Source organism: Ovis aries, chromosome 20, assembly GCF_016772045.2.
Source record: "Ovis aries strain OAR_USU_Benz2616 breed Rambouillet chromosome 20, ARS-UI_Ramb_v3.0, whole genome shotgun sequence".
In the NCBI taxonomy this organism is placed as follows: Eukaryota; Metazoa; Chordata; class Mammalia; order Artiodactyla; family Bovidae; genus Ovis; species Ovis aries.
Window position 1 is genome coordinate 17347859 of NC_056073.1, and position 23812 is coordinate 17371670.

General features: G+C 51.4%; 1 long non-coding RNA gene across 1 annotated transcript in view; it reads left to right on the top strand.

The window, feature by feature from the left end:
* The first annotated feature begins 806 nt into the window (after nucleotides 1-806).
* The window catches only part of LOC114109532 (uncharacterized), a 39515-nt gene continuing 16509 nt past the window's right edge, over nucleotides 807-23812 (top strand). Inside the window, exons 1-2 of the long non-coding RNA XR_003586201.3 lie at nucleotides 807-1173; nucleotides 9388-9439. This is a non-coding gene — a long non-coding RNA (uncharacterized LOC114109532). The remainder of the gene's footprint in view (nucleotides 1174-9387; nucleotides 9440-23812) is intronic.

The following is a 23812-nucleotide window of genomic DNA, read 5'->3' on the forward strand; positions in this document are numbered from 1 at the left end:
GACAGCCTGGCCCTCAGGAAGGACTCAGGAAAGAACTTAGACTTCCCCCAGCTCTTTTTCTTCATCTGTAAAATGGGGATCTCAGTTAGGGGTCAGTCATGGTCAGGGTTAGGGGTCAAGCTGTGGTCAGGGTGGAGTGATCTGGTGGTGGAGATAAAGGGTCAGTCATGGTTATGACAACGGGCGTCGGTCATGGACCAGGGTGAGGGGTCAGATACTGACTGGGTTCTGTTTTCTTTGTGTTAAGTTAACAGCTCTGAAGAAGCTGACCTTGTCTCAGAGGCCAGAACATTTATTTGAGAACTTCAAAGACAGGGGTTTTAGTCCTGATTTTGCTAACTTAGGAGCTGGGTGTCTGGGCGAGTTGTCTCGCTTCTCTGTAGAAAAGTTAAGGATACACATATGCCTAGGCGTGAAGCCTTTGTTTCTAGGTATCCTATCATGAAATATGAGCTATGGAATCAACAGCATGCAGCCTTTAGACCTGTGGGTAAACCCTCAGTGGTTGGTTGGCGGGCCGAGGTGGTAAGAGCGGCGGTCCTCAAACTTGACTGCTTATTGGAACCACCTGGACATCCTGAAAAGCACAGACACCCGGCTCTCACTCCAGCCCTCCCACATTTTGATTTAATTGGTGGGTGGGGAGGGGGCGGTGACCTAGGCAGCAGGAGTTTTAAAAGCTCCCCAGGTGATTCTAAAGTGCAACCAAGTTTGGAAACCACTGTACTAATTAATGAGCTCAAAAGAATGAGTCTTTAAGTGGCCACCTGAGCTGCAGATAAAACCAAGCAGCTGGCTCCAGGCTCCCCCTCTGTGGGGACCTGGCTAAGGGAGATGAAGTGAGAGCAGTGAGATACTCAAGGAAATTTCTCATCTGACCCTCTCCACACCTCTGTTTCTTCATCTGTAAAATGGGGTTAAGTTCTACTTACTTCATGGAGGTTGTGGGAGGGCTCAAGTGGAATAAATCTCATTGTAAGCGGTGATCATTGGCACCAGTCAACCAAGAGATGCTGAGTGAACACTGGGATGTAGGGGAAAGAGTAGAGCCCTGGAAACTCCTTTCACGTCTCCCCTTGCTTGAAGTTCCTGACGATGGTCTGAAGCCGGGGCATGGACTGCGTGGGCTCCGTTGAATCCAGAAGCTCTCGGCCCTGCGTAAGGTCTCTGGGGGTATGTGTTCCCTGTTCCAAGTATTGTCCCCCTAAATACAATCACATTAATTTGACCACATGTTTCATTTTTGGTTTTAGAAAATACCATCCCCATAAGAACCTGGAGGGTGGTGGGGGTGGCAAAATGGGAGTTCTGCCCCTTCTGGCTCTTCGCAGGGGTGGAGTGGGCTGTGATGGAGGTCCCGGAAGCTTCAACTCAGGCTTGGAGGCAGCTCTTGGTCAGCTTTCCAATATCTTGGTCCTCAGGGGAAAGTGGAGTCTTCCTCTGTGGCCTGTGTCTTTAAGACTTGGAGAAGGATGGGGTTGGTTGGGGTGAGGGTTGGGGGGGGACCTGACTGGGGAAAATTCCAACCAGTGGGTTCCTTTGAAATGGAAGTGACATCTAGTGGTTTGAAAAAGAACTGCCAAGCCGGCCCCCCAGCTGGGCTGGCCCTTGGGGTCCCTTCACGCCACCAGGCCCCTCTCCCTGCCATCCCCCTGGGTCCACAACCCTGCTTCAGGGGTCTACAGCCCCAACAGCAGGCTGTGCATGGCAAGGGGGCTTTCCTGGCCCAACACCTGGCTGGAACCTCTACCCAGGCCCAGGCATGGATACTCAGGCCCAGGGAGGCCAGGCCTGGGGCCACCAGGAGAGGCCCAGAAAGTGTGTCTCCTTCCCAGTGTGTCTGGGTGACAGTGCAGGGTCCCCAGGTGAGCTGGGCTCTTTGGGCCTCCTGTCTCTTGATTCTGAGGAGCCTTGTCCTCGGTCCAGCCCCACAGAAGTCTTGTTCAGGCCACAGTGCTGAATCATCAGAAACCTGCGGCCAGCCGCTGTTATGCAATGACCCCCATCGCTGGTCACTGGTATCAGCTACAGGCCTTCAGCCTCCCTTCCAGGCAGGACCTCAAGGGGTGCATGCACCCAGCCTTGGGGTATGTGAAACGTGTGACCGCACAGAGCCTTGGCCTTGGAGCCAAAAGAGGCCGTGGGAGGAGGGGCACAGAGCCCAGCTGGCTGTGCTGCCAGGTCCCTGACTTGGGGTGCCCCAGGCTGAGTGGGGAGAGCAGAACTGCCCTCGGGGAGCCCCAGTCTGAGGAGGCACAGCCTTGTTATCACAAAAATCCCAGGTGAAGATACGAGTAGGAAAGAATGACGCACACATGAAACACTGATGACTATTGTAAAGCTCTAGAAAAATTAGGGCAGGTGGTCATAGGACTGCAGAGCCGCAGGGCTGGGCTCCCAGGGAGCAAGTGACAGACTCTGGGATTCAGTAGCAAGTGCTCAGGGGAGGCAATGCTTTTAAAAGTGGCAAGGAGTCTGCCCTCTGCCTTCTGTCTAGCATTTATCTTGATTTACTTGGCTGCACCAAGTCTTAGTTTTGGAATGCAGAATCTTTACTCATGGCATGTAGGCTCTAGCACCCGACCAGGGATTGAACCTGGGCCCCCCTGCATTGGGGGCACGGAGTCTTCACTACTGGACCACCAGGGAAGTCCCCCTCAGTCTGTTTAGACCATGTGTTTGGACATGAGTTCTTCCCCCAGGTGTCTGGCTCACAGGGTAGGAGACCTTCAGCCTGTCTCAGGCACTGAGTTTACTGGCACCAGGGCCTGGGCAAGTAATGAAAGGGACTGGGCAGGACTGGGAGGGTGACTGGCATTGCGTGGACACCTGGAACCCCTCTGCTTTGTCCCTGCCTGCTGCAACCCTGTGCAGAGAACCATCCACAGCAGCTCTGCGGCCCGTGTCAGCCCTGCCCCATCCCTGAGTGAGCTCAACTGCTTCTGACCTCAGCCTGATGGTTCTGGAAGCTTCCTTAGCCCCCTTCTCCAAAACTCTAGGCTCATTCTCATCCTTCTGGGTGAGGAAGCATCTGTTCCAGAGGATAGCGTGGTTCAGGATCAACTTCCTAAGAACGCGTATGCAGTCGACTCTCTGCTGAGAGATTTGAATACCCAGAGTTTTAGAGTCTCCAGAATTTCTGCAGGAGAAAATGCTTAACTTTATCTTGTTAATTTTATTTCAAAGAGGTACTGAAGGGACGTGGTTAAAAAAAAATCAAGCACAGTAACAGTGAGTGAATCTAGGGTATTGGGAATTCTTCTTGCAACTTTTCCGTAAGCTTGTTGTTCAGTCGATAAGTCATGTCCAACTCTTTGCAACCCCATGGACTGCAGCATGCCAGGCTTCCCTGTCCTTCACTATCTCCCAGAGTTTGCTCACACTCACATCCATTGAGTTGGTGATATCATCCAACCATCTCATCCTCTGTCACTCTCTTTTCCTCCTGCCTCAATCTTTCCCAATGTCAGGGTTTTTCCCAATGAGTCGACTCTTTGCTTAAGATCAAAATCCCTTCAAAATAAAATTAAAAGCTGAAAACAAATTCAAACAAATATCTGCCTTCCATCTTTTCCTCCAACCACTTCTTAGCTCCCTTTCTTGGAGGCCCCCGAGTTACTGGTTTCCTATGCATCCTTCTAAAGATAGTCTGAAATATATGTACTTATAAACTTTTTTCTCCCATTGCCCCACACTGCTCAGCATTTTGCCTCTTTCACTTAACAATATTTCTGGAAACCATTTGGTATGAGCACACAGAGAGCTGTCTTGGCCTTTTTTATTGTTCCTGTGCATTCCATCGAACAGGTGATTCAAATTTTCATTTGGAAGGTGTGATGGAGTGGTGAAGACCATTGACTTTGGAAGCAGAATGTTAGAGTATAGATCACTGCGGCTGCTGCTGCTGCTGCTAAGTTGCTTCAGTCACGTCTGACTCTGTGCGACCCCATAGATGGCAGCCCACCAGGCTCCCCCGTCCCAGGGATTCTCCAGGCAAGAACACTGGAGTGGGTTGCCATTTCCTTCTCCAATGCATGAAAGTGAAAAGTGAAAGTGAAGTCGCTCAGTCATGTCCGACTCCTAGCGACCCCATGGACTGCAGCCCACAAGGCTCGTCCATCCATGGGATTTTCCAGGCAAGAGTACTGGAGCTACTCAACTACAAAAGAGTTGTTTCATGTCAAGCCAGTTACTTAATATCTTAGTTCCTCAGTTTCCTCATTGTGGACCAGGATGAAGAGTGAAGTCTACCCCCGAGTGTTTTATGAGGATTAAATGAGGCAATACTTGTAAAGGGCTTAGGATCCCTTTTGATGTGCAGCACGTACTCCATAACCATGAACCATCACTCCCAAGATGATTGTGCCAGACCCCCTTTGAGAGAATGAGACTGTTTCCAGGCTTTTATTATTATAAACAATGCTGCAAAACAAATATCCTTGGCTACACGTCACTTGGTACTTGTGGGAGTGTATCTGTAAGAAAAATGCCAGGGGAGTAGAATTGTTGGGTCAAAGGCCATGTGCGATTTTAATTTCAAAAGATACTGTCAGGTTGCCCTCCATAAGAGTGGTCCTAGTTGCTTCGCCACCAGCTGTATTTGAGCCTGTTACCCTACCACATAGCCCTTGCCAACACAGTCGTGTTTCGCCTGAACACAGCATTTCTCAACTTGTTTGAACGCAGAAGCCTGTTATGGGGCTTCTTGGGGATCACCTGGCCTTAGAGCCCCTCCCCCAATACCCAGCAATACTGTCAGGGTATTTTCTGGGAAAAATCAGCCCATGATGAGGGCTATGGTCCTGAGCCAGCAGAGTCTCCAAAAGTTGGCTCTGCCCAGGTTTCTGCACATTCATTCATTCTCCACATTTTTCTTAAATATTATGGTGCTCATGATGAGTTTTTACATTGTTGATGGTTGTTTTTTTTCTGGGCCTGTTAACACATCAAAACGGTTGGTGAAATCGGATAATACTGTGGATAGTGCGTGCTGTCACTGTTCCATTCCTGTGCCAGGGACTTGGGATTTCCAGTTGCATTTTTAGAATTTTATCTCACATCTGGTAGCACACGGACAATGCCTGTTCACAATGAGCTGTGATAATGGGGAAGCCTGACTGTTCTCCCTGGAATTAGGCTTCCTGTTATGGATAACCTATAAACCAACCTCACACCCTTCCCTTCATGGAAAATTGGAGTTGGTTATATAGAAAAAGAAAGTCAGGTCTTGCACTGAGAGACCTGTCACCTGAATATGGAAATCTCACAAATAGAAAATATATCTAAAGGGTGAGTATTCCTTCACAAAAGGAGTTCTGACTGAGAACATTTTGTAGGCATACTCAGTAACCAAGTCATGTCCGACCCTGCAACCTCATGGACTATAGCCTGCCAGGTTCCTCTGTCCATGGGATTATCCAGGCAAGAGTACTGGAGTTGGTTGCCATTTCCTCCTCCAGGGGATGTGAGTACATTTTAGTACTTTTATTAAAGCCCTTTGAGGTCATCATGGCAAGACAGAGGATTGTCTGAGATGACGACTTCGGGACGGAAAGAGCAGGCCTACTGTGTCTCTCCCCAGTTCTTCACTTTCTTCTTACCCACAGCTTACATGTTCCCTGATCTCACACAGGCCTGGACTGGAATGCTCCTTTATGATTCACTCTGACTTAGAGTGCCGTGCCAAACTTTCTAGGACTTTTGCGGGCTCCCTGGGCTAGCCTGGCATAAAAACCTCTGACGCCTCTTTCCCCTCCAGTGACCTTGCAGATCTAACAAATGCCAAGGACTGGGCCTCTGTGATCTGGTGTGGGGACTGTCCCAGGCTACTCAAAGAGGCCGGAAGCAAACTGGCTGCATCTTCAGGAGACCCTCAGGGGTCGTTCAAGGTGAAACTGTCCTTGAGTGAAGTCAGATTGGTTCTTTTTTCCCCCATTTAATAAACTTGATTTTAATCTAATTAAAACACGGATGCAGAAAAGTGCACAAATCCCATTCCTAGCTTGATCATTTTTTTTTCACATGCAGCTTATGAGTTTTACATGCAACTAATAATCCAGCTCAAGAAACAGAGTGCTGCCAGCTTCCCACAGCCCCTGCCCACAGCCCCTCCAGCTGCTGCCCCACTGAAGGCAGGCACTCTTTCGTCTTCTATTCCTGACAGTTAGTATTACCTGACTTTGGGATTTATATAAATGGAATCACTTCACATGTACTTGGTTGTGTGTGATCTTGTTTGCTCAACACTGTGAAATTCACAGGCTGTGAATTCATCATGTTGCGAGTTTGTGGTTCATTCATTCCTGTTATTGCGTGGTGTCCCATGGTATGAATACACAACTTCTCAGCCACTCCACTGATAATCATTGTGTCGTTTCCAGTTTAGCCCCTACATGCTCTTATCTGTGGCCTGTGGTGTACAAGTGTACATGTTTCTGTCATGTGCTTAGGAGAAGAATTACTGTGTCATAGGGTAGACACTGCCCATTGCCCAGAGTGACTGTTCATTTCTGCTCTCAGCATCAGTGAGTAAGAATTTCAGTTTCTCTGCATGCATTGTCACCACCACCACTATCAGAGCTGTTCACGTCACTGTTCTGGTAGTCGGAAGGACCCTTCTAAACCGTAGATCCTTTGATCACCTTCCTGTTTCCAGCTTTTAGAGATGTCCCCAACATTTTATAGTGAAAACTTTCAAACATATACAGAAAAGCTGAAGAAATTATACAGGGAGCACCCATGTGACACGATCAACATTTTATAACGATTGTTTTTTCCACGTGTCTAACCGTTCATCAACTACTTTCTATTTTACTTGTCCTGTTCCTTTAAGAAGGTAAAACTTATCATCACACTGACCCATTTTAAGCATACATTCCATGATTTAAGTAAATTTACATAGTTGTACAATCATCAGCACAGGCCAGTTTTAGAACGTTTCTGACACCCGGCAAAGTTCCCTGTGCTGTTTGTTTCAATCCCTACTGAAAGCAACTCCCTACGCCTCCTCCCGACCTCAGGCCACTGCTGACCCATCTGTTTTCTCTCTACGTAGTTTTGCCTTTCCTGGAAGTTTCGTATAAAGGGAATTGTCTCGTGAGCGTGCAGCCTTTTCTGTCCAGCTTCTCTCATGCGGCATTACGCCTCTGAGATTCACCCAAGTTGTAGCGTGGACGATACTAGCTCCTTTTCCTGGCTGAGTAGTATTCCAGCATGTGGCTCTACCACAGGTGCTTTACCCAGGCTCCAGTTAGTTGTCCCAATAGAGTTTTGATGACAGGACCACAGCCTGTCATAAAAAGAGCTTGCTCATTTAACGAGGGGTCTGTGCCTGGGGAAAAGAAAAGGTAGAGAGAGGTAGAGAGACAAAAGGAGTTAGAGACAGAGGGACAGGATTTTGTTCCCTCTGTATCCCCTTTCTCCAGATAAGTGCGGGGCCTCCTCCCTTTGGGGAGCTCCCTCGCTGCCCTGTTGGCTAGTCTGCCTTCTGGATCGCTGCATACCTGGCCAACCACACTTTTCTGGCACTTACAGCTCTCTGTCCTGGGTTCCACAAGGAACTCAGCACAATCTGCCACATGGTTTATAACACAGGGGCTCACTTGATGGGCTCTCTGAGGGCAGAAGTCATGGCTTTTGTGTCCCTTCATTGTAGCTCCAAGGATGGGTACAGTGCTGGGCACACAGGGACGGAGAAGGGACAGTGACAGTGCAGTGGGCTGGGGGGCCCTGAGCACCGCGAACTCAACCTCTGGTTGAGGTCCCTACTAGGCAAATGGCCCTGGGCTGGGTCCGGGGAATTGCCAGACCTTGGTGCCAAACCACAGCTGGGAATGCCAGCAGAGCTAATGAGTTCAGGATAAGCCTGGAGAAGGAGGAAGGCTCCTGCCAATGGAGGCAACTGCCGGAAGCTGCTGGGACCCCCAGTCGGCAAGGGGCCGGAGGAGCAGCTGCCAGGCAGGCTACCCCTTTACCACTTCCCTTTTGGCCCCTTAATTCCCAAGATCTCTGGCGTCTCTCCAGACCAAGGCTGCCCTCCCTGCATGCTTCCAGGAGGGCTGAAGGGCTGGGCTCCCAGGTCTGTGCAATCCATGATGCCCTCCTGTCTTTTCCTCGTTAAGATGACTTCCTCAGACCTGGGTGCTTTAATGGCTCCTATCGTCCATGTATGTTGTGCTCGAGGGTCTCTGTTCTCAAATGTGATGGTTTGAAAACCTGGGTGGTGCACACTGAAGTGTAGAAATCGGAGTCTTTGATTCAGCACATGTGAGGTGGAGCCTGAGAATTTGGCACATCCACCGACTTCCTCAGTGAGGCCCGTGCTGCTGGCCAGGACTGGGTACCACTGTCTGAGAACCTCCGCAGTCTCAGTCTCAGCATGAACCCTCCTCCCGCCGGGTAGGAGGTGGGGGAGGGCAGGGGGAGAGGTGTCTGCTGCCTTCTCTGCACAAGTCCCAAGAAACATTCAGACCCTAGTGACTGACAGTGGCGGTCGGAAGTTCACACTCCAACTGCCTTTGGCCAAAGGGCATGGCAAGACTTACACGGGGAAGAGGAGATACAGTATCTTGCCTCCAACGTATCATAAAGGGAGGATAAAAACAGATCAAAGCTGCAGAGAGTGTCTGCGTATAAAAATAAGTAAGTGGTTTCGTGAAAGAAATGATCAGAACTCGCTGTCCTGTTTTAACTGCACTTAATTTTGATTTTGGAAGTGACCCATGTAAAAAAGACTCTTAAAATTATATGGGTCAGACAAGATAGTGAGTGCAGTTTTTCTACCAGCGTTCTAGAATGACTCTTCAGATTCAGCTCTTGCTTAATCCTGCAGTGCAGCTGGCCTTGGAAAAAGGTCCTTGAGGGTTCTTCAGTACACTTAACCCTCAAACCAATCTTATGAGGCCGATAGGAAGATGTTCTCGTTCCCATTTTACAGATGAGGAAACCGAGGCAAAGTAGTTAAATGGTAGATTCCGGATTCCAACACAAATTTTTTTTTTTAACTCCAATTTAGACTTTGCATTCCAAAGTGAGCTTTTTTCCTTTTCTTACACTGCAGCTGAATATTAAGATTCTCCAAAATAGGGACTTTCCTGGTGGTCCAGTGGTTAAGAATCCACTGCCTGCCAAGGGGGACGTGGATTCGATCCTTAGCCCAGGAAGATTCCACATGCCTTGTGGCAACTAAGCCCATGAGCCACAACTACTGAGCCCACCTGCCTAGAGCCTGGGTTCCACAACAAGAGAAACTACCTCAACGAGAAGCTCTTGAACCGCAACTAGAGAGTAGCTTCCACTTTCTGCAACTAGAGAAAGCCCATTTGCCACAACGAAGACCCAGCGCAGTCAAAAATAAAATTAATTAATTAAAAAAATTTCTCGTTGCAGACCCATCAGACTGGATGAAGGCTCAGACAAGCTCTTCTGCTATTACTCGGAGGTATGAACTCCCTCAACCCCTGCTGGCTCTGCAAGGGGGAATCCAGCATATCTGCTGTCAGAAATGACACATTTGGAACCAGATTCCTCTGTAGGTTTATCTGAGCTTAAGACAGGGAAGATTGATCAGGGAGGCTGATCCACTACCATCACTTTTCATTGTTCTTCAGCACCTGGACTTTGTGTGTTTAAACAAGCCAGGTAGATGGCTTCATGCTGGCTCCCAGCGATTAGAGACGCTCCTGCATCCTGCTGCCCCCCACCCCCCGACCCCGTCCACTCCACCTCAGCCCACTGTAGGACAGTCGGTTATTAAGAAAGGAAGTATCCACATCTCCTGAGGATCTGTGGACAGCCATTTGAACTATGGTGTTAGAGAAGACTCTTGAGAGTCCCTTGGATTGCAAGGAGATCCAACCAGTCAAGCCTAAAGGAAATCAGTCCTAAATATTCATTGGAAGGACTGACGCTGAAGCTGAAACTCCAATACTTTGGCCAACTGATGCAAAGAACTGATTCATTTAAAAAGACCCCAATGCTGGGAAAGATTGAAGGCGGGAGGAGAAGGGGGTGACAGAGGATGAGATGATTGGATGGCATCACCAACTCGATGGACATGAGTTTGAGCAAGCTCTGGGAGTTGGGATGGACAGGGAAGCCTGGTTTGCTGCAGTCCGTGGGGTCACAAAGAGTCGGACATGACTGAGCAACTGAACTGAACTGAATATAAAGAGATCCTGCTGGAAGGGACAGCAATAGTAGCAGACAGAATGCTGTTGTCTCCTGGAACAGTTGCTGGTCTGGATATCATTCCGGGCATAGTTTATCACTCAGTAAAGAATGTAGACAAGGGGTAAGATTGATTATGGATTAGATAGTGACCTTTGGGTTGAGGTAAGGGAGCGCTGCTGGAGGTAGGCATGAGTATGAAGATGGAAGAGGGACATGGAGGGTGATGGGGTTTTGATGGTTGGAGATGACAGAGGGTGGAAACAGCCCAGGTTGGGGACGATGGTACAGGAGATGGGATGTCAGAGGAAGAATGGTTGTTGAGATGATGGGCTGAATAGCTCAGGAAACTAGCTGAAAGGTCCAAAGCCAGGGGTGAAAATCTGATCGTGGCTTGGGGTGGCTGGGGAGGGGACAGGTTGCCTAGGGGAGGCACTGCTTTGTGGTCACCCACGCCTGATCCCAGAGGCACCAGCTGGAATGATACCCAGACCAACCGTGTTCCAGGAGACAACAGCATTCTGTCCGCTTCTTGACTGGTGTCCCTTCCAGCAGGGTGTGTTCACAAGGCCATCTACAAAACCCTCAGGGTATTTACTAAACTTGCTTTAACAGCCCAGCCGGGAGGTCCTTCCTGGCTGAGATTTAGTCAACCTGTTTCCCTAGGAAGCCTCTTTTCCCACCACAAACAGATGGGTGCTGATGTCAGCAGCGGGCGAAGCCATTAGTCAGCACCAGAGGGGCTCGTGCTGAGGGGCCAACGGAAGGAAAGGCGCCGCTGGACATGGCCTCCACTAACCCCGACCCCAGTGAGGGAGGCAAGGCAAGAGGCCACCCAGGAGGCCCTGCCAGGTTCGTGTACAACCTTGGGCGGCCTGAGGCACAAGCTTAGCCTCGGAGAACCCTGGATGTGGGAAGTGGCTGCTGCTGCTGCTAAGTAGCTTCAGTCGTGTCCGACTCTGTGCAACCCCATAGACGGCAGCCCACCAGGCTCCCCCATCCCTAGGATTCTCCAGGCAAGAACACTGGAGTGGGTTGCCATTTCCTTCTCCTGTGCATGAAAGTGAAAAGTGAAAGTGAAGTCAAGTCGCTCAGTCGTGTCCGACTCTTAGCGACCCCATGGACTGCAGCCTACCAGGCTCCTCCGTTCATGGGGTTTTCCAGGCAAGAGTATTGGAGTGGGGTGCCATTACCTTCTCCATGTGGGAAGTGGAAGTGTCCTTTAAGACCCATCTGGTTTAGGCCATGCAGAGAAGAGAGAGGTGTTCTGATTCCCATTTCCCAGATGAGGACACGGAAGCCTTGGGAGGGAGAGAGCTGCGCCCAGGGCCCCGTGGAGGGGCAGCAGTAGAACCCAACTCAGCACTTCCAGCTCTGGACGGCTGCAACAGCATCTGCATCTGTGCATGTGTGGGATCCTGTTTGGGGCAGTGGTCTCAGAGGGGCTGGTATCGGACTGAGCCGGGCTCCCCGCTGGGTCTGCCATTCCCTTGGGGGAGGGTGTGACTTGGAGCTTCTGTCTCTTCTTTGGTGACATTGGCAGGCGGGTTCTCCACCACTGAGCCACTGGGGAAGGCCCTCTTCTGTGACATTTGTTGTGTGCTTAGTACCTCAGACGTGTCTGAATCTTTGTGACCCCATGGACTGTAGCCCGCCAGGCTCCTCTGTCCATGACATTTCCCAGGCAAGAATACTGGAGTGGGTTTCCATTTCCTTCTCCAGGAGATCTTCCCTACCCAGGGACTGAACCCATGGCTTCTGTGTCTCCAGCATTGGTAGGTGAATTCTTTACCACTGAGCCACCTGGGAAGCCCACAGGAGTGTTCAAAAATTCCTCCTCCGATGGGAGGAGAGTTAACTGGGATGGGCAAAAGTAAAGCTCCCCGTGAATGTTAGCCTTCTTCCCCCTACAAATCATTAGTTCTAGTGGGGGTTCTCTGTGTACTTCAGTGTGGGCTGGTGTGTGAGAGCACATGTGTGTGCGTGTGTGTGTGTGTGTACGTGTGATATCTGCAGATCCTGGCCAGGCAGCCACAGCGAAGGGAAGTCACAGTGTTCGGGGGTCTGGAAGTCTTTAGGGGCTGAAGCTTCTAGGACAGGTATGAGGGGATGCTGCTGATGGGAGGAGGCAGTCCAGGACACCCACTCTCCGAGCTGCTGCTAACCCTGAAGGCTCAGGGGGCAGGGCAGGCAGTCTCAGGTTGGGGGCAGCCCCTCTTAGGGAGCAGCTCCACTGTCAGGAGTCAGTCATGAGGAGGTCCCTGTGGGCGTTCCTAGCGCAGCCCAGCCCAGAGTGTCTGACTAGGGGTTAGAGAATGAGCTTGAGGGCACCAGAAGGGGAGAGAAGAAGCACGGCTGGCCCTCAGGCCTCCAGCAAATTCCACCTTCCTTGCAGCCCCAGGCGATCTTGCCTCCCAGCCTGAATCATCCTCACTCTAGTCTGAATGAGAGTCCTGTTATTTGTGCTAATTGTTGACATTTGCGCAGCACGCAGTCCCAGGAGCTTGGGGACCCAGAATGCACAGCTACTCTTCCACATGCTGATTTTATGACATCAGCAGAACTGGAGCCTGGGGAGTGGCTGGGGGCAGAGGACAGTGGCCTTCAGCACTGATTCTAAGCTGCCTGTAATGTCCCCAATTGCATTCACAGAGGCATGATGTGTTGGAGTCCTGGAAGATCAAAACTGAGGGTCAGACCTCTATGGCCTTCCAGTCCAACTGCCTCGCTTTATACAGAAGGAGACTGAGGCTCTGGTTAGTGGCAGAGTAGGGTCACAACCTCACCCCGCCTCTTCCATACTCATCCTTTGACTTCGTATGCATGAAGCACCCTTTTGGTGACCATCCTTCATATACATTTCCCAGGCAAGAATACTGGAGTGGGTTTCCATTTCCTTCTCCAGGAGATCTTCCCTACCCAGGGACTGAACCCATGGCTTTCAGTACCTCCAGCTTTATTTTGCTTCCTGGCGCTACCTGACATTATATATGGATGCTCTTTCTCTTCTGTCCCCTTTCCCCATTAGAATGAAGCTCCAAAGGGGCAAGAATTCTTCCCCCATTTCATTAATTGCCATATTGTCGCATCTAGAACACGTAGTTGCTCAGAAAGGAATTGCGGGATTCATTCACTCATTTGTTCATTTATTCATCTGTTGGCTACCTCTCAGGTGGGTCTTCTGCATTGCAGACAGTGATAGCACAGAGAGGTGTCAGACCCACTTCTGTCCCACAGAGCAGGTGGCTTCAGACTCTTTTCTCCAGGCTCCAGATGCCTGAAGATGGGAGGGAGCATGTTGCTAAGGTACCCTGGAAGGAACTCTAGAAGGTCCCTTCAGGGGCTTGGGGATAAGAACCCTTCTTAGGAAGTAGATCAGGTCCCAGAGCAGCCTCCAAGGCACAGTGGGGACCAGAGGAGCAGACACAGGCAGCCTATGAGCAGAGGGAGAGGGAAAGGAATGTAGTGACCCACAGGGGTTGGGGGGAGGGAGCAGGGATGGGGATCCTGGGAAGACAGAGCAAACGGCGCTGCGGAGGGGCTGGGCCCTGGGTGTGTGTGGGGTGGGTTGGAGGAGAAGGACGTGGACATTTGTTAACATCTGTGTCAGTTGAGAGTGGGCGCCAGGATGGAGAGAGAGAAGACTTGTGGTCAGATGGGGAGATGGGACCCAGAGCCAAATCTTGGTTGAAGGCTCAGTTTTCTCATGCATAAAATGGAGATGGTGACTGACCCTGGGGATGGGGGAAGGGGAGATGAGCCTTGTACTGAAAGATCATCTCTTTGAATACACTGAGCCCCTGCCGGATCCCCGAACAATGCTGGCTTGTCCTCCTCACCACTCCTCCCTTTACCCTATCCCCAGCTCTGGGGCTCTGACCTGTGGAGTGGGCCAGACCCCACCCTCCCTGTTCCCCAGCTCCTATGGATGGTGGCCCAAAAGGCTAACCGGTTTCCTCCATCCAACTTGACCAGAACCATCTGGGCTCTGTGGATGCTGCGGGTTTCCTGACGGGGGCCCAGGCCTTGGCCTCGCTGGGGGTTGTGAGCAGGAGAGTAACAGCCCAGATTTTGCAAGCCTGAAATAGTTTATTGCTGGGCTGAGGCAGGGAGGAAGGAGGGCATGGCCCCGGGAATGCAGGAGGAATGCCTGGGAGGCTTGTTTCTGGCCCCCACCCCTCCCCAGTTCCCCAGGGGGAAGCCAGCAAGGCTCTCAGCCAGCTGGGCACCGGGTTGCGCAGAGAGAAATGGTTTGGGTGTTGAACATTCCTGGTGCCGGGGTGTTCTCAGGGCCTAGCGGTGGGTGTATGCGTGAGGGGAGACCTGGTCTTCTTTTTGATGTGGGGACCATCTCCAAGGAGGCTGCCTGGATAAGCCTGCCTCACTCCCCATCGTTCAGGCTCCCCACAGGCCTGACTTTGGCTGGGAGTGCCATGGACATACATCTTACCTGGTGCTGGCAGGGGAGGGGGCTGTGCTTTGGCTTGAAGTGTGGCCCCTGTGTCCTCCTTCAGACTCCTCTCTGAAGTCAGGGTGTATGTTTTCTCTTAAGACTGGGGGCTTTCCTTACAGTCTGAGGCTGTGATGCCATGGGGAGGGCTGTGTCAGCCCGCCTCACCCTAAAGTTTCCCATGGCTGGGATGGGGTGGCCACTGAAACTGCAACTGCAAAAGGGTCTTCACCCCCATTCCTTTAGATCCAAGACTGCATTGTTAAGGACCCACTGAGTCTTCTGTGGACCAGGCACCAGCCTCCCAACAGCCTTTGCCCCACCCCCACCCCTGTTCATGGGACATCTGAGGCCCTACTATGTGAGGCGGGGAGGAACCAGGCCCTGGTCTGCCACCTGGACAGTCCACTTGGCCCTCCTGGCGCCACACTCTGGGCTCCGCCCCCAACCATTCTGCTTGGGTCCTAGGGTCTCCCCCTGACCCCGGGAGGGGTTGGGAGTGGACAGGTCAAAGCGCGCCAGGCATCTGTCCACTGATGATACCTGTGCATTCCTGGGCCCTGCATCGGGGCCAGTCATCTTCCCTTTCATGTTTGGCTGTCTGATGGAGCCAGTGGATATGGTGAGGGTTGGGCAGGGGCCCTGGGGCAGCCAGGCAGCAACAGTGGAAGACAGAAGGCAGAGGAGTGACGCCCAGCCGAGGTCACAAGGTTCCAGCGCCCTTAGGTCCCGCCAAGCTCTGGCAGGGAGGACACAAGGGGTCAAAACTCTGCCTGGCCAGACTCCATCCCTCTGTTTTGGGCATGGCTTCTGGCTTCCATCGGCAGCACTTCCTTTTCCAATCTGCCCCCACCCCAAGACTCACACACTCCTAGAGTAGCTCCAGGGGCTGAGTCTGTGGTCACAGTGATGGAGGATCTGTGTAGAGCTGGGCCACTCTGTGCTGGGGATTATGGAGGTGGAAATCAGGGTTTAGGATCAGACACTGACCAGGGTTAGGAGTCAGCCTGTTTTCTGGGTTAGGGGGATTTGATTTTGGAGGTGGGATTAAGGGTCAGTCTATACCTAGGGTTGGGAGTCAGTCTGTACCTGGGATCAAAGACACGGGTTCCTCAGGAACAGCGTATTCTACACCCAGAATTAGGCGGAGATGGGCACCTAAGGGTGAGAGTTTGTTTTCCTCCAGAACTGAACCTACAGCGTGGCCACAAAAGGTGACCCCGGCGAGTCATTCATAGACGGCAGAGAATAGAGTTTGCAGGGGCAGGATTCATTGATCCCTTGGCCATCCCCTCTGGGGACCCACCAGCAGGAGGTATGAGGGACAGAGTGAGGAGACTCAAGGCTCTCAGAGAAACCTTCACCAGGAACACTGGTGGGGATGGAGCCCAGTGTCCAGGCTAAGTCCAGTGAGTGGTTCAGAGGCAATACTGTCCAACGCATGGCCAGCCAGGAAGAATACTGCGTAACTCCACGGATAGCGCTTCTGTTTACACTGTACCTCTTGAAACGCAGTCACCAGTAGCTCATTCTGCAAACATTTCCTGAATACCTACCATACTTTAGACCAGAGGTTCTCAAACTTGAGTGCACAGAGGAACAACCAGGAAGCTTGTGAAAAAGGCTGGTTCCTGGGCCCCACCCCAGGGGCTCTGGAGAAGGAAGGTACTGGGAGCTGCCCAGGAATCTGCACTTCCAATAAAGGCCCTGGGCGATTCTGCTGTGATGAGATTTTTTTAATTGATTTATTTTATTTTTGGTTGCACTGGGTCTTCATTGCTGTGCGAAGCTTTTCTCTAGTTGTGGCAGGTGGGGGCTACTGTCTAGTTGTGGTCTGAGGGCTTCTCACTGCAGTGGCCCCTCTTGTTGCGGAACACGGGCTCTTGGGCATGTGGGCTCGGTAGGGGTGACCCATGGGCTCAGTTGCCCTGTGGCATGTGGGATTCTCCCAGACCAGGGATTGAACCTGTGTCCCCTGAATTGGCAGGCGGTTTCTTAACCACTGGACCACCAGGGAAGTTTTTTTTTTTTGTTTTTTTTTTTTTATTGCTGCTGCGGTAGTCTTATTTTTACTTATTTTTTCAGAGCTTTAATAAAACTTTTAATAGAGGGTCAGAATACTAACAACCATCTTCCAGCATAAGAAGGAAAAGGCAGCAACATGAATTCTTTCAGTTAGAATGGCATAATGTAGTAGTTTTAAGACCATACTTTTGAGACCTGTCCTCAAAAGGCTCATGGGGTTAAAAAAAAAAAAAAGGGATTGTGGAAAATACCATAACGCCTTCTGGTGAGTTCACTGCACAGAGTGGGTGCCAAGGATTTCTGGGATAAAAGGGTGTGTGACCATTTTCAGAGAAAACCTTGCAAGAAAGTTAGGGAGTTTCTCTCATTTCTGACCACCAGTAAGCTAAAAATGTATGTTCTTATTGCAAGAATTGTATAAAAACTTAGCTGTGTAACCTTCCCAAAGCATTTTCATGTGCTTGGCAAGGTAGGAGAATTCCGGCAAACACACTGGAGGTTAGCTTTGAGCAAAGAAGTGTAAAGCAAAGTATAATTACTGTATTAAATGAAGCAAAGTAAAAGAATGCACATAAAAATGCCGTCTTGGTACAGTGCTGGGGAAGGAACAATGCATGACAGCCATTATTATTAATAACTTACCAATTTCTATAAACAATCATTCTGAAAAGCACGACTCAGGCAGCGCAGGTCAACTTTGTTTAAACTGTGGCCCTGTGCTCTGCCCCACTCTCCCCTGCCTTGTTCCACCCGCCAGGAACCTAGTCTGCAGTTGGCATACCAAAACAACAAGGGGTGTGTGTGTTTATTTTCCCAATATTAAGTCACAATATTGATTATGCTTTAGCATACGGCGCATTTCTCTCTCCCCCAGCTGCTCCCTGGTCAAGAATCTGGCGTGAAGTGTTCAGTCATTTTGAGGACCTTGCTGAAGGCAGGAAGCCCGGATGGTTTGCCTCCCCGCTCCCCATTCCCCGGCTCACTGCCATTGGCTTGCTTCTAGAAGCTTATATAACCTTTCTTTATTTAAGGCTTCTATTCTTCAATCTGAGGGTGAATGGACTTCCGGGCCTGCCTGTGGGGCAGGAGCTGGAGGTGTTATGCTTCTCCAGCAGGGCGAGAGGGCTAGACTGAGTTCCAGGAGCTTCTGGAGGCCATGCCCTCCCTGGGATGTCCTAGGATAGCAGACCCTCCTGTGGGGAGGGCAGGAGGTGACGTTCCATTCCCCTGCCTGGGCTGCAGGCCGCCTGGTCTCAGCCTTCTTAGATACCGCCAGGAAGCTTTTCCTTTTATCCCAGTTATATTTCACCTTGTTGATTTCAGGCCAGTGTTCGCAGGGAGGCATAGGGTTTCAGGCTGGCTGGGGACTTTTCCAGGCCTCTGGACACCCCCATACCTCTGGAGCGCCCCTTCCCACAGGATCGCTCCATCTCATTCATGCATTCAGCAGGCATTCCTTGCACACCCATTAGGTTTCCGTGGTGGAGGCCTGGTTCACAGGGTAGACAGGTGATAGGCACAGGGGTGAATCATTTCTGTCTAGGGTGGTATAATACTACCTCATGCCAGAGGATTAAGGAGGCATAGGAGGGGTACCTGACTCACTCTTGGGGGGCATGTGGAAGGCAAGGAAGTCTCCATGAAGGAGGTAATGGTTTATCTGAATCTAAAATTATGAGAAGGGAAGGAGGGGATATATGTAAACATACAGGGGATTCACTCTGCTGTTCAGCAGAAACTGATACAACACTGTAAAAGCAACTACACTCTTGTTGCTGTTCAGCCGCTAAGTCGTGTCCAACTCTTTGCAACCCCAGGAACGGCAGCCCACCAGGCTTCTCGATCACCATTTCCCTAAGTTTGCTCAAATTTATGTTCATTGACTCAGTGATGAGAAAGGAGGAGTGGACTGGGGGATATTTAGGCAGAGAGAGTACTCTGAATGTGAGTCTGGAGGCTGGAAGCAGCACGGCCAGAACTGGTTTAGAAGTCACTTTCTAGACGCCAGAGCATGAGGTTTGAAGCAGAGAGGAGATGGGGCTGAGTCTGGAGAGGCCTGCAGGGGTGAGCTCACAGGCGAGTGTGGGGAGCTAGAGCCTTACCCTGTGGATGCTGGGGAGCCATGGATGGTTTCAGCTAGAAGGGAGTGAACTGGTTAGGTCTGCTGACTTGACATGGTCCATTAACAGCAGCACCTAATGTATCCCAGGGGGCCAAGGAGCCTGGAGGGCTACAGTCCATGGGGTCACAAAAGAGTTGGGCTTGACTTAGCAACTAAACAACAATGTATCTTTCCTGTGCTTGTGGGGCCCCTGCTTCTTAACAGAGAGCTCTGGGAAGGCAGGCTGTCATGAGAACTGATGTCATGAGCCACTCAACTGCAAAAGGTGGGGAAAAGAGCAGACCCTCAAGCCAGAAGGACCTGAGGTTGAATACCTCACTGAGCTCTGGCAAGATGTCGAAACTGCCTGAGCCTCAGTAGCTGCGTCTATAGAGTGAAAAGAAGTGAAAGTGTTAGTCACTCAGTTGTGTCTGACTCTTTGCAACCCCTTGGACTGTAGCCCGCCAGGCTCCTGTGTCCTTGGGATTCTCCAGGCAGAAATACTGGAGTGGGGAGCCATTTCCTCCTCCAGGGGATCGGACCTGAGCCTCCCGCATTGCAGGCAGATTCTTTACCCTCTGAGCCACCAGGGAAGCCGTCTAATGCTATAGAACAGGAGCCATCTAATATTGATGGCCGTGTGGTAGACAGAGTTGGGGAGAGCCTACACAGGAAACAGTCTGGAAGTGCAGCCCAGGGGAAGGGTGGTTGAAGCTCATTCCACAATCAACTTGTCAGGGGGGAGCCTGGTCTCCCAGCCTGGGGTCCTGGCCTCCGTCCCCATAGCTGTCTGATCAGCAGTCTGCAACGTGCCTCCCTGAGTGCGGTTGACAACAGCCCTGGGGAGGTATCCCCACTGTAAACAGTGGGTCCCTGTGCTTCTCCTGATCTGGCCCCTCAGCCCTGGGTGCCCTGTGGCCCCTGGGCCTCTGGCTCCAGAGCAGTGGTGGAAAAGAAAGATCTGCCCAGCTTCCTGCAGGCCTCGTGATTGTGTAAGGCTGTCTGATTCCAAACAAACTGCAAAACCTACTGCCTCTCAGGCATTCTGGCCAGCAGGTGGCCAGGCGGCCACTGCTAGGGACAGCCAGGGCCTGGGTCACAGGCCACGCCAGCCCGACCAGGGGTGAACCTAGACTCCTGGTGTCTGGGCCTTGCATGGCTGGGTTGCTGGCGAAATGGAAAGATCTCTGGACAGGGAGTCAGGCAGGGGTCCTAGTTCCTAGTTCTAGTCCTAGTTCCCCCCACCAATTCGCTGTGTGATGTAGGGCAAGTTCCTTGCCTTCTCTGGGCCTTAGTTGCCTCGGCTGAGCCCGAGGAGTTTGGTGGCAATGATCCCACAGGGTGCCTTCCCTCCTGGTGTTCTGGGAGTCTGAGTTCTTGTGCCCTAGAGATTGGACAGCGTCTCCCCAGATTCTGGATGAGGGCCACGCCCACCCCTCTTGAGTCATTCAGTATCAGCTCCAACTCCAACCACAGGTAAGAGAAGAACTCTGTTTGACTGTAGCCCGTGTAAGAGCAAGGCCATTTTCTTGGAAGTTTCCTGGTGCTGCTTCATTCATTATTTAATTCACTCTTGTATTCAATGAAATGGAAACATTTTTAAAAATCATTCATTCATTTGGTTAACAATTATTAAGGGATACCTACTAGGTGGCAGGAGCCATGCTCGGATCTGGGAGTCACTGGTGAGCCAGATGAGCAGGGTCCTAGTTTACTGGAGCTCACAGGCCCGCCCAGCCTGAGTTTCCTGAGATGCGGCAACAGCAGGCCTACAAGTCGTGTGTGGAGAGTAAGTCGCGAGAACCCCAGTCCCTGGTAGGACCTCTTCCACTCCCACCGTGCAGAGCCCTGTCCTCAACCCTGAAGGGAAGTGAATGCCAAGTCACTTCCATCGTGTCTGATTCTTATGGACTGTAGTCCATAGTCCCTATGGACTGTAGCCCATCAGGGTCCTCTGTCCATGGGATTCTCCAGGCAAGAATACTGGAGTGGGTTGCCATTGCCCTCCTCCGGGGGATCTTCCAGACCCAGGGATTGAACCCACATCTCTTATGTCTCCTGCATTGGCAGGCAGGTTCTTTACCACTAGTGCCACCTGGGAAGCCCCTGAGGGTAAGCAGAGGAAAATAAATCCTGCCCCCAGGAAGCCCTCATGTGGACAGGTGCCCAGTCCCTACCTCTGGAGCTGGTGGGGGAACCAGCCACCACCTCAGGGACTCACATAAGCCTTGCGTCAGCAGGCGCAAAGCTGGGCCCTGCCCTGAGCATCCTGAGGAACAGCCTGCAAGGAGTGGGACCATTTCCTCTTGGGCCTCTTGCCTGGCATACGGGCTAACAATGTTTGGTGAGAAGGGGCCTTCCCCAAAATCAGAGGTGACAGATTCAGAGGTGTGTCTTTATTAGCAGTTACCTGCTTTAACTCCCCTGCTAGATAGTTCTTGGGGACGCCGGGAGGGACTGGAGGCGCAGCCAGGAGGGACTCAGGGCTGAGTGATGAAGGAGGTGCCTGCCGAGGGGAAGGAGGCCGCACAGCGGCTCCTACCACCTTATGCAAGAGAGGGAACAAAAGGGCTTTCTGGGAGGCATTAGAAGATGAAGTTGCTGGGTCCAGGGCAAACTCAGCAAGCCCCTGGGGCCCTAAGTTAGCAGTAGCAACTGAAAGGGGGGGATTACAGCGCCTGGCCCCCCTCACGGAGGCACCACCCCCTGGTCCCCGCCTGGGCCTCCTCACACAGCTAATCTGCTGCCTTGCCTGAGCTCCTGCAAGGGGCCTGGTGAGGGGCTGGTCCTTTCCACTTAGAGGGGAACAGAGCCTTCCTAGGGAAGGAGCTGCCTGACCCCTGACCCCTGACCCTGGGGGCACAGGCCCTGAGCAGGCTGGGTGGCCCAATTTGGGGCCAGTCAGACACTTGACTGAGCTCTGGGTTTAAGGGGAAATCACTGCTCCTCTCTAGGCCTCTCCTTCCTGGTGATCAGTGAGAATTAGGGACGTGAACCACTGGCAATCCCAGGGGTCCTTGGGCTGGTTCCAGCAGGCATGAGGGAAGCCTCCTCTTAGTCATGTGGTTTCTCTGATGAGCAGGTATGTCCCCCACACAGATGGGTCTTTGAATTTTTGGACTGATGGGAGTCTAATTGTTAAATAAAAATGAGAAGATATTTGAAGTCCCACAGTCTGGTCCCCACTGGCCTTCCCAGGTTTACTTCTTTAAAAAAAAAAAAATATATATATATATATATACACACACACATATATATACACACACACACACACACACATATATTTATTTATTTATTTATTTAGGCTATGCTGCTTCTTAGTGTTGGCATGGGGGTCTTTTTTTTTGGCCCAGTTGCAGCATGTGGGCTCTAGTTCCCTGACCAGGGATCAAACCTGAGCCCCCTGCATTGGGAGCATGAAGTCTTAAACACTGGACCACCAGGAAAATCCCCCAGTTTTACTTCTTAATACCTCCTGTGTTGTAACTGATGTTGCAATAACAGCAAGCTGCAGACACCATGCTGTCTGTGTGTGATGTTCAAATTTCGCTGCAATTCCCTGTCCTGGCTCACTCTCCATTTCTTAAGGCCCAGTGCTGTCAGCACCCCTCCCGCCCCTCCTCACAGCTCTCAGTGCACCAACTCAGTTAACCATCTTCTCTGTGTCTTTCTCCCAAGAGACTCTTGGCTTCATCTTCTTCTTCTTTTTTTTGTTTTTTTGATGTGGGCCTTTTTTAAAGTCTTTATTGAGTTTATTACAATATTGTTTCAGTTTTATGTTTTGGTTTTTTTGGTCACAAGGCATGTGGGATCTTGGCTCCCTGACTGGGACTGAACCCTGACCCGCTGCACTGGAAGGCAGAATCTTAACCACTGAGCCACAGGAAAGTCCCACTGCTGGCTCCTTGAGAGCTGGGGTAGAGCTGGCACCTGGGCCACACGGGACCTGAGCCTGCCGGCAACACCTGGTGACCAGGACAGCTCACAGGGTGCAGGGGAGACGAGAATGGCACAGGAGCACAGTTGCAGAACTGCCAGGGTATGGAGGGCAGTAGAGAGACTTACAGGGAGGCAGGAAAGTGCGAAAATGGGGTTGGGTTGGGGGGGGGGGATCTGTATGTAGAAGCTTCCAGAAGTGAGACCTGCCAGGGTAGAAGAAGCCCGGCAGAAACAGAGCATTCCAGGGGGAGGGAATGCTGGGAGAGGGAGACGGCTGTGGGCAGGAGCTGGGGCCTGGAGAGAGGGTGGGAGACGTGGCCAGGGTGGTCAGGCTGGGCCTCAGAGGCTGTGCAGAGGATTTTAGGCCTTATCCAAGGAGTAACATGAAGCTATTAAGGGGTTTTAAGCAGTTGAGGGAGTGAGGTGATGAGATTTGCATTTCTAAAAGATCACTTTCATCAGTGTGGAGAGTGGATTAGGAGGGACAAGAGGCTATTGCTGTTGAGAAAGGGGATGGAGAGGGGAGCGGACAAATTGAGAGGTTTAGGATGGAAGCTGACAGAACTCAGAGACTGGATGATTTGGAGGGAGAGGGTGCAGCCTCCAGGCTTCCCACTCACCCCTCGGGCCGGTCAGTGGCCCTGGGCAGCCTGTGAGCCCCTGCATGCTTGTGGACCCCCGTCGGCCATGGTGCAGGGCTGGGGATGCTGGAGCCAGCCCCTCTCCTCTGAGCAGCCCCGTGGAACAGGAGTGTGGGGCCGGAGTGTGGGGCCAGGCTGCAGCTGCCCAGCTCTTCCCCGCGGTCAGTGTGCCAGTAAACCTGCCCTCATGGATGAGGGCCACAGATTCACATGGACTCAGACCGTCCATATATGCATGTGTACCTTAGACTCATAGATATATTCATAGCATAGCATAGCTTGGATGTAGACATTAGAACACTTACCCCAAGACTCAGATTTACAGAGTGGGCCCCCCAACGTGTACTTGTTGACATGTATAATTAGGTCTATTGATGATAAAATAAAAAACAATCAACATTTATTGGGTGCTTGATATGGGCCAGATTTCAAACACTTCATATCCCTGCTGGCTCAGACGGTAAAGAACTTGCCTGCAATGCAGGAGAC